The following is a 9,652-nucleotide window of genomic DNA, read 5'->3' on the forward strand; positions in this document are numbered from 1 at the left end:
GTTAAAAGTACATGAGTCAAAAATTAAAAGCAAAAAAAAATTAAAAGCAATAATATTCCAAGTAGAGGTTCTAACAGTGACACAAATCAAGTTACAGAGGGAAGGTAGTTCTTAAAATAAAAGGCTTATTGACTAGCACTTTGTCTATTATAGTATAAAGGTTAGGAACCTGGACCAAATTCCAGCTGCCACTGGGTTGTTTTACAACTCAAAAGTCTGCATGCAAGGCAGAGGTGAGGTAAAGAACTGCTTATGAGGTTTTCCGTCAATTCTAACAACTAAGAAATAGTGAGAAGAGTTGGGACCTCAGAAGGCTTTTAGGACCAAATAGCAGGCTCTTGTGTCCAGGAGAAAACAAATATACTTACCAGTAATGTTAATGCTCACCCACTGATCTTCTGGGAGGATCTAAATCATCGAAGCATCCTCCTTTTTTTCCAGCTTGGAGCTGGGCCCTGTCAGTCCTGTCAGCCATGAGGAACTGATGTGGGCCACCGTTGGCCATGTGTCCTTCAGATCCACACTTAAAGCAAGTGAGTGGGAGCTTCCTCTCTACTCCCTTGCCTATCTGTGGCTCTTGTCTGTGACACTGTCTACTGAAGTGGTCCAGCTTTCCACAGTGGAAGCAATTCTGACTTCCTTTATTACCTTTGGATGGGACTGTTTATGAGTAAGACTTCCTTTTCCTGACACAGGCTCTAAAATGGCGTCAATAACTGCCCCTATAATTTTGGCCATTCTCCGTTCTTTTCTCTTCCCTCTAGATCCAAGTTGTTAAAAGAGGGAAAAATTTAAACAAATATGTAACAAATAATTTTGAACAATATAATATTTTAAGTTTAAGGCCAGAAATATTAACAATATGATCATTTCCATTTCAGAGATATATGTTCCACTGCAGTTCCTATTTTCCATAAATGGTTTTGGTAAGAAGAATATTGTAAATGTGGATACAGTTCTACTATTCCTCCTCCATGCCATGACACAGTGTTATTAGCATGAGCAGTTATAAATCCATTGCCTTCCTTACTCTAACTTAATTTTTTTTAATTTAAATTTATTATTAATTTCAGTAAAAATGTACAGAGGCTTTAGATTTCCATTCATTCATTGTTGCACATTTCTCCCCTCCCAAGCCTGCCCCCAGAACACTACCCTCTTGGAAAAGTAAAAGAAAAATTCTTTCATTATTTTACAAACCCTCCCCTAAGTCCACTCCACCATGTAACCATCGCTGTAGATTCTTGTCATGACAGACATACCTAATCATATATTCCTTTTAAAAAGTTTTCTCCCTTATCTGTTTCAGTGCAGTATACATTATTGAACCCATCTTTCTCAGTCTCTCCCCAACGTCAAGGTCAGTCCTGCTTTACAACAGTGGCACCATGCAATAATTGTCCTTTTGTGACTGGGATACTTCACTCAGCGTAATGTTCTCCAGAGTCAACCATTTTGTATAATATTGCATGAGTTCCTTGTTTTTCAATGCAGCATAGTATTCCATTGTGTGAATATACCGCAGCTTCTCTATCCATTCATTTGTTGATGGGCACTTAGGTTGCTTCCAACTCCTTGGTATTGTGAACAAAGCTGCAATAAACATGGATGTGCATATATCTGCTTCTACGTCAGTTATGGTCTCTTTGGGGTGTATTCCCAGTAGTGAATTTGCTGGGTCAAATGGTATCTCTATTTGTAACTTTTTGAGAACGCGCCATACTGCCTTCCACAGGGGTTGCACCATTTTACACTTCCACCAACAGTGAATAATTGTTCCAGTTTCTCCACAACCTCCCCAGCATTTGTTGCTGGCTGTTCTGTTAAATTTGCTATTCTGACTGGGCTGAGATGATATCTCATAGTTATTTTAGGGTCGAGGTTTTCTACAAGACTTTAGGCTCTAAGATGGCATATTTGTGTCCCAAGTATGGCTATTGGTTTTATTATTGTATTCAGAATATGTGTGTATTGTGGATATAGTTTGATTTTGTTTGGTCTCGAGAAGTGCCATTTAAGAGTCCTTTTCCTGGTATGTGGGGAATGTGTGGACATATTCATAGGAAAGCATTTTGACTGTAATGCAAATGACTCTCATAAATTTTGGATATATTTGGTGCTTTCCATGTCCAATTTATCCTCAATGACAACATTTTGGGGGCCCAAACTGGCAATAATTGGATTATAGGTGACTGTAAACCATCCAGTGTGAAAATAAAGGGTTGTTACAACCTTCAAGTACAATTAAAGAATATATATTTATCAACAAAACACTTGTCAACATTCCTTAATCTACCTCTGTCTTCCATTCCCTCTCCCTGTCTTCCTCTTCCATTCTCATCCCTCTCTCTCTCCCTCTCCACTTCCTCTCCTTCTCTCACTCTTCTTCCCCTCCTCATTCTTCTCCCTCTCTCCCTCTTTCCCCCCTCTCCCTCTCCCTCTCCTGCTCTCTTCCCCTCCCCATTCCTTTTCCCCTCTTCCTCTCTCCCTCTCCCATCCCTTTTCCAATCCCTATTTCTTCTCCCCCTCTTCTCTCTCTCCCTCCCCCCCTTTTCCTCCATCTCCCCCCTCTTTCTCTTTCCTTAGCTGTGTGTGTGTGTGTGTGTGTGTGTGTGTGTGTGTGTGTGTGTGTGTAATATTATTTATAAGAGTAGAACATTTAAACACCATTGGCAGGTGGCATTGGCAATTCTATAAGTGACCCAATCAAGATCACTGTGTTCTTTTTGTTGTGCACTATCAAGTCAGAACTTACCCATAACTTACACTTTAAGGGTTTTCAGGGGCAATAAATCACACATGAGGAGACTTCACATAATCCTCTCAAAAAGCAGCTGGTGGATTCAAACTGCATACCTTTGAATTGGCAGCACAATCCCTTACCACTAAGCTACCAGAGCTCTCTCTCTGTTTAGAGGCCTCCAGTCCACAGCATGTTGAGATGCTATTCAAAATACTTCATTTCTCTGCCTGTTCAAATCTACTAACATTTCAGCAGGGAAAAGATATCCCCCATAATGGGAGGACAGTGTCTTTCCCTTATGAAATTGAGCCTTGGTAAACTAAGGAGGATGTTCTGATTGAAATTGATTTTACAGCAGTGTGTTATTGCCAATTTGTTGTGTACATTGGAAAAAAGTGTAGCATGATCACATCCATTCTCTTGACCTTTTCAGTCTATGTAGTTTACTAGATAATCTGAGAAGCCAGCATGTAAGAACCAGAGATCTTGATGAAGTAATTAATGTAACTGACATCCTGGGATATACTAATGACATAATTTTTCTTGATTAAAAACAAATGGTGACTTGAGTTGCTATCTGACTAAGGTCAAAGATTACGACATTTGGCATAAAGTACATCTGAACCTATAGGGAATAAAAATCCTCAGGCTGGACTACTTTAGAAGATGCAAAGAAGATTGATATTTTCAAGGATCCCATTCTGTTGAATGACAATCATAGCCATAGATGTGGTCTTCATCAGGTTGTTTTCAACCCAGTCTTTTGTTAAGAAAAATCCTGTATCAAAAACTCCAACATTAGGACACGTGTGGTGTCGTGGAGTAAGGTATTTTCATGAGTGCACATTTCTCATAGTAGATAGTAGTATTAAGAGTGTCAGAAGCTGCCGGTTTCCCTTCCCTGTTTTATGTGCCCTTGTTGTGTTTTGTTTTTAGTAAACCCTATGAAGATAGCATCAGCTTTGGACCATATATGGTTTGTGGAATCATAGATGGTGGTGATTCTGTGGTAGAGAGTGTGAAATCCAGCCAGCAGTTATGATTAACAGCGATAGTGCAAGTTACCCTTCACCAGGATTTATCCAAGGCAGGGAATCCTGCTGTTAGTTCATCAATCCATCCACGACTGAGGAGTCTGAACACTCCAGACAGCTCCAGGACTCTGAGCCCATGACTTCTTCTATCCTAAAATTGGTAGAAACACATTCACTCCTTGAGGGCTCTAATGTGTGTGTGTGTGTGTGTGTGTGTGTGTGTGTGTATGGGGTGGTTTCTTTCCTTTAAGATGCTCTCATTTTGATACATGCTCTGTTTTTTCTTTAAATAATGTTTAAAAGATTTGTTCTGTGACCTGAATTACACTATTATTTTAGAGTGCAGCGGCATTGTGAGCATTTTATTCTGTATCCCATCAACACACTCACATCGTCACTAGTTGAAAGGCATTACAGAAGCTTCCTGAACCTGAAGATAAATTCTCATGATGTTGAATACAAGTATAATGTCATTCATAGTGTTTATATGTATTCAAAAAAGAAAGGCCAGAAATCTTCATCTCTGCTACCTTAATATAGCATTGGGTTATCATATTACAACATTGAAATAACTTTATTTATTAAAAATAATATTTTAAAAAGTTGTGGTCTTCAGGACATGAAAGAGTATTAATATTGGGCAAGTATGTTGCTAAAGAATGCCTTAAATTCTAGAAAACATAGATGTGATTTTGCAACATCCTCACACCTCTTTGAATGTTCCACCAGGAAACTGCCCCTTTGAGCTGATGAAACTTTGTAGAGTCAAACAGCATCTATAAGAAGGAGGCTTGGAAACACAATATTAGCATGAGGGTCTGTGATGAGAGAGCATCTAGAACCTAAGTTGAAAAGACCACTGGTATTTTTCTTAAAACAAACACTAGGATACTTGTTGTTTTTGTTATATGCCAGTAAGTTGGAACAAATTCATACTTGACCCCACAATAAATCATCTGAGCATGCAAATCACACTGGGAAGAGATTACCCATTTTACTTCGGCAGAGTCAGTGGTGGATTCCAACTGCCAGTCTTTTTTTAAAAAAAATTTATTATATTAATTTTAATGAACATTTACAGAGACCTTGGATTTCCATTCATTCATTGTTGCATTTTTCTTCCTGCCCCAAACCCCTCCTTTCGCTCTTCTCTTGGAAAAGTAAAAGAAAAATTCATTCGTTGTTATGCAATCCCTCCCCGTCCCGAGAACACTCCACTATGCAGCCTTCATTCTGGACCCCAGTCATGACCATAATACCCAATCATATATCACTTTAAAAATGTTCTCTCCCTCATCTGTTTCAATGCTGTATACATAATTTATCCAACGTTTCACAGTCTCACCCCAACCCTGATGTCAGTCCCATTCTACAACAGTGGCACTATAGAGTATTTGTCCTTTTGTGACTGAGATATTTCACTTAACTTACAGTCTTTTGTTGCCAGTAAAAGTCCTTCCCACTCGGGTACCAGAAGCCCATGAAGATTTGAGCCCATGAAGATTTGAGCAGTCAGCATTTTTCTGGCCTTGGTTCTGTCAATGGCTAAGCTTTGTGATATTCCTGTGCTTAGAGTCGTGAGATGCAAATGAAGACATCAATCGCCTATGTTGGTAAAATATTAATCTGGGCCAAAACTGTTTTGCCAGGCAACCTAACAGAAAAAGGACTTGAGGGACTGGGCTTATGTTTCCTATTCAATCTGGCCAAAGATATCAAGTCCATTCTAACAATAGAGCTTTTCAGTCACATCTTAATATCTTTAGTCGCAAGAAAACTAAGGACAATGTTGAGAGAATGGATTTGGTTTCTCTTGGTATGTCTCATATCTTGGTTCTGATTCCCAGATCAGACCTCGTATTTTTTTCTTTTTCTTTGTCATGTAAGGCCATGAACCCAGTGATGATGGTGATCCAATTATCATGGTGGCCTCCAGTTGACTTCACAGGTACCTCTTGCCTAATTAGAGACCTCCGAAGACTCTGTGTCAAATGGTGAGAACTGTGCTCTTCCTCATGAGGGATTCTTTTATTACACAGTGTACTTCATCACTTTCTTAAAAATACAGTAACAGCTTCTGTGTAGAAAAACTATTCCTTCTACTGTGGGTGGCCTGTTTCATCAATAATTTGTTTTTTATATGTAATTTCGATATAATGATACTACTTTTTGTAGTCTTCCATATTATTTGGTAAGAAAAATGTAAAGCCTGCAAAATATTGAAAAATGCCATGTATTTTTAAATGAAATATGTTCTACAAAATTAAATTTAGTAGTTTATTTTTCTTGAATATTCTTACTATTTAATTACAGTATTTTTCCTATTATTATTGTTCTTATGTATTGTTGAATCATCTGCAACTCATAGCAACCCTACGTACAAAACCTCTGAAGCCTGCTTTTTTTGAGCCAGTCTCACTGACTCCGACACCAATGACATTATTGCCTCAGTTATTGTGTCTATCCCTCTGGTGTGGTGTCTTCCTCTCCTGCAACGTATCTCCACCCATCTGAGCATGAAGTCCTTCTCCAAGTACTGGTTGGATCCCTCTGGCACATGCCCAAAGTCTGTGAGCCAGAGCTTCAAAATCCTTCCTCCACAGAAAAATCTTGATTCGACCCTCTCCAAGACAGATATTGTTGCTGTTGTTATGTGCCATCAAGTCACCTGCAACTCATAGGGAACTTATGTCCAACAACCCTAAACCTAGCTCTATCCTGTTCCATTCTTATTGTCTGACACACCTACCCCTATTACCCGAGTCACTGGATCAATGCATATTATCTAGGGTCCTCCTCTCTTGCACTGTCCCTCCACCCTCCCAGGGATGATATCCCTCTCAAGGGACCGGTCCATCCTTGCAAAATGTACAAAGTATGTCAGACAGAACTTCAGAATCCTTGCCTCCAAGGAGCAGCTTAATCTCACCCTCTCTAGAACGAACGTATTTGTTTGCCAAGCAGTCCTTGGTATATTCAATGTTATTCTCCACCACCACAACTCAAAGCTGATGGTACCAAGAGTGTGGGTTGTGGAACCAAGCAAACTAACTCTGTTAAAAATCTCAATCTCCTCACAATCTATCCTGATGCTGCCAATCAGCCCAGTGGTGAGAATCTTTGTTTTCTTGATGTTGAGCTTCAATTTATATTGAAGGTTGCAGTCCTTGACCTCCTGCACCAAGCACTTCAGATCCTCCTATATTTCACCAAGCATGGTTGTGTCATCTGCATACCTATTTGGTTTCTAGGTAGTCCACAGTATGTTCAAGAGTCTTCTCCAGCACAACAACGCAAAGGCATCGATTCTTCTTCTGTCATCCTTAGTCATTGTCAAGCTCTCTGATGCAAGTAATTGAAATGACCATGTCCTGGAAAATTTGAACCTTAGTTTCTAGACTGACATTGTTGTGATCCTTGACAGCAGATTTGCCCAGTACAACCTGTCTTTTGATTTCCTGACTGCTGGTGCGAGGAGTGTTCATTGTACAGCCAAGCAAGCTGTAACTGTTAACAACATGAATCTCCTCTCAACCCCTACAACTCAAATTGCTTGCCTTTGTGACTATTAATATTTAATATATCGTTGTATAATGTAGGTTTTCACATAAATTTAGATCTCGATATTAGTAACTAAATTATAAGTTTCACTCACTAAGTGTATGCATCAAAATATAAATTCTTTTGAAAGAGGAATAATATTTGAGTACATTTCTACTCCATATTATGTGTTTCTACTCATCTTTTGAGGGACACTTGGAATGCTTTCACCTTTGTAGTCCTTGAACAGTGCTGCAGTGGATTTTGGTGTCCAAAAATCCATTTGTTTAGTTTCAATAATTAAGTATATCTTAACTTTAAAAACCCACTACCTCGTTGCTTTCACTAGAACCTGACTCATAATTTATTCTGCACGGAGCTTTAGAATCCATTGTGTGAACACTTTCACAGAACTAAAAAAAAAAAGACAGGAAAGTACTCTCTTGGGAGAAAAAGCAATATTCAATTAATAAATTGATACTATATATAAATAATGATGAGATATCCACACGGTATGTATGGTCCAAAGAAAGCCAAATATTGTGACAAAGATACCATGAAAGTAATCCCTGGGGATTCATGAGTGATCTATTACAAGACAAAGACAGACTATTCCCAGAATAATTTGGCAAACAGTCTAAAATGGAGTGAAAGCAGCGTAAAGGATCTAGAGAATCAGTGACGATCCTATTCTTTATTTTTCATGACACCACAATCCATCAATCAATAAAAAAAACAAAGGAAAGAAGCAATGATAATTTTACTGCAATAAGCTACATTAAATTCTATTTCACAGAAGAGGCATTTAAAAGGGTAATATTTTTTGTACCTACGAAAGGAGGTTGTAGCTTTATCCATCTTTACTGCCTACTCTACCCTCTTTTTATTGATATAATAATAAATAAACACTACTGAAATGGGGGCGGGAATATACTAACATTGGGAGTACGGGTAAGAGGTGGTGCCGCAAACGCAAAGGTATTTTGAGGTTCTAGAATGAGGGTCTGACACATGGCAGAGGCGAGCACTCTACTTTCTCACTTGATACTTCTTCCTCTTCTGCTTGAGAAGCTCGTGCTTTCCTCTTTTAGGAGACAGTGAGAGTTGCAATTCACTCAAAACCAAGGGTTGTCTCACATGGACTCTAGGATCAGTCTCTGAGTGGGACCTCTTTACAGGATGTGCTTGGGCTCTACTCTGACAGGAGCCCTGAACTCCATGATGGACACTTCTAGAGGCAGGTAGAGGACTCTTGGGAAGACCACAAGGCAACAGGCTTTGTGGAGATGCTAAGAGAAAGTCAAGGCTGGGGAGTTCCTCTTCCCCCTCCTTTCTTTTGTTCACTGAGCCCTTTTCCTTTCACAGTTGGTTCACTAAATGGAGATGTTTCTGTGAACATGAAGACATCTGTGGTTCTCAATCTAGAGGAAGGCTGATTGGGACCAAGATGAGGAGACACGGATAGTTCAGCTATAAAGTTTTCTAATATATCGCTGTTGCCTCCATCTTCAATGGCCTGAGACTTCGTACAAATGTCCTTCACTGGAGGCACATAATAACCTGGAAGTATCTCGAAATCCTCCTTCCCTTTCAACTCCAGAAGTCACTTCTCTACTAGCTGCAAGGAAGGAAAACAGTTAGAGGCTCTGTTCAGGCTGTAACAACAGGTGATGGAGTACGTGTTGGAGATCATGGTATTGGAGAAAAATTCCGGGAAGTCAGTCATGTATCTATGGTTCCAGAACCCAACACTGCTGCTCTTGCAGCCCACTCTCTTGTGCCACCTTCTCATTCATTGACACCTATGTACTCCTACACTCAGATTTGCTATACTTCTCCATGCTTAGATACAGTCATGAGGGTTTCATATTCTGATTCTCCAACCCTCTCTCGCTTACCTGAGTGAGAGTGAGTCTCTCCTCTTCTTCCAGCTCTGGAACCAAGGAAAAGGGATCATCCTTCGGATTTGATGACAGAAGCATTTTTATGAATCGAGGGTGAATAACTGCTTCCACATAATAAGAGAAAGAAGTTGGCTGTGAATTATCTGGAAAACCGGAAGCTGTAATCTGGACGGTCTAGAAGGCAATGAGAAATCCCCTAAATGGGTTTACACTTTGTATAACATGAAGATAGTTTTTTGTGTGTGTACATAGGGTTTTCAGAGGCCTGCTATTTCAGAAGTGGATGGCCAATCCTTCTTCCTAGTCTGTCTCAATCTGAATGTTCAGATTTAGAGAAGTATTAGACCGACCAGCAAGTTAAAGGTATATCCCTTATTGTGGAGTTAACTTTAGTGTCAGTGTTGTCCCTGCCTTTCTCACATGCACCTTTA

General features: G+C 39.5%; 1 pseudogene; it reads right to left on the minus strand.

The window, feature by feature from the left end:
- The window catches only part of LOC102861320, a 57,960-nt pseudogene that overhangs the window by 26,385 nt on the left and 21,923 nt on the right, over positions 1–9,652 (minus strand).

The sequence above is a fragment of the Elephantulus edwardii genome, unplaced genomic scaffold, assembly GCF_000299155.1.
Source record: "Elephantulus edwardii isolate Elephantulus edwardi_28Jun2011 unplaced genomic scaffold, EleEdw1.0 scaffold00353, whole genome shotgun sequence".
Lineage (NCBI taxonomy): Eukaryota > Metazoa > Chordata > Mammalia > Macroscelidea > Macroscelididae > Elephantulus > Elephantulus edwardii.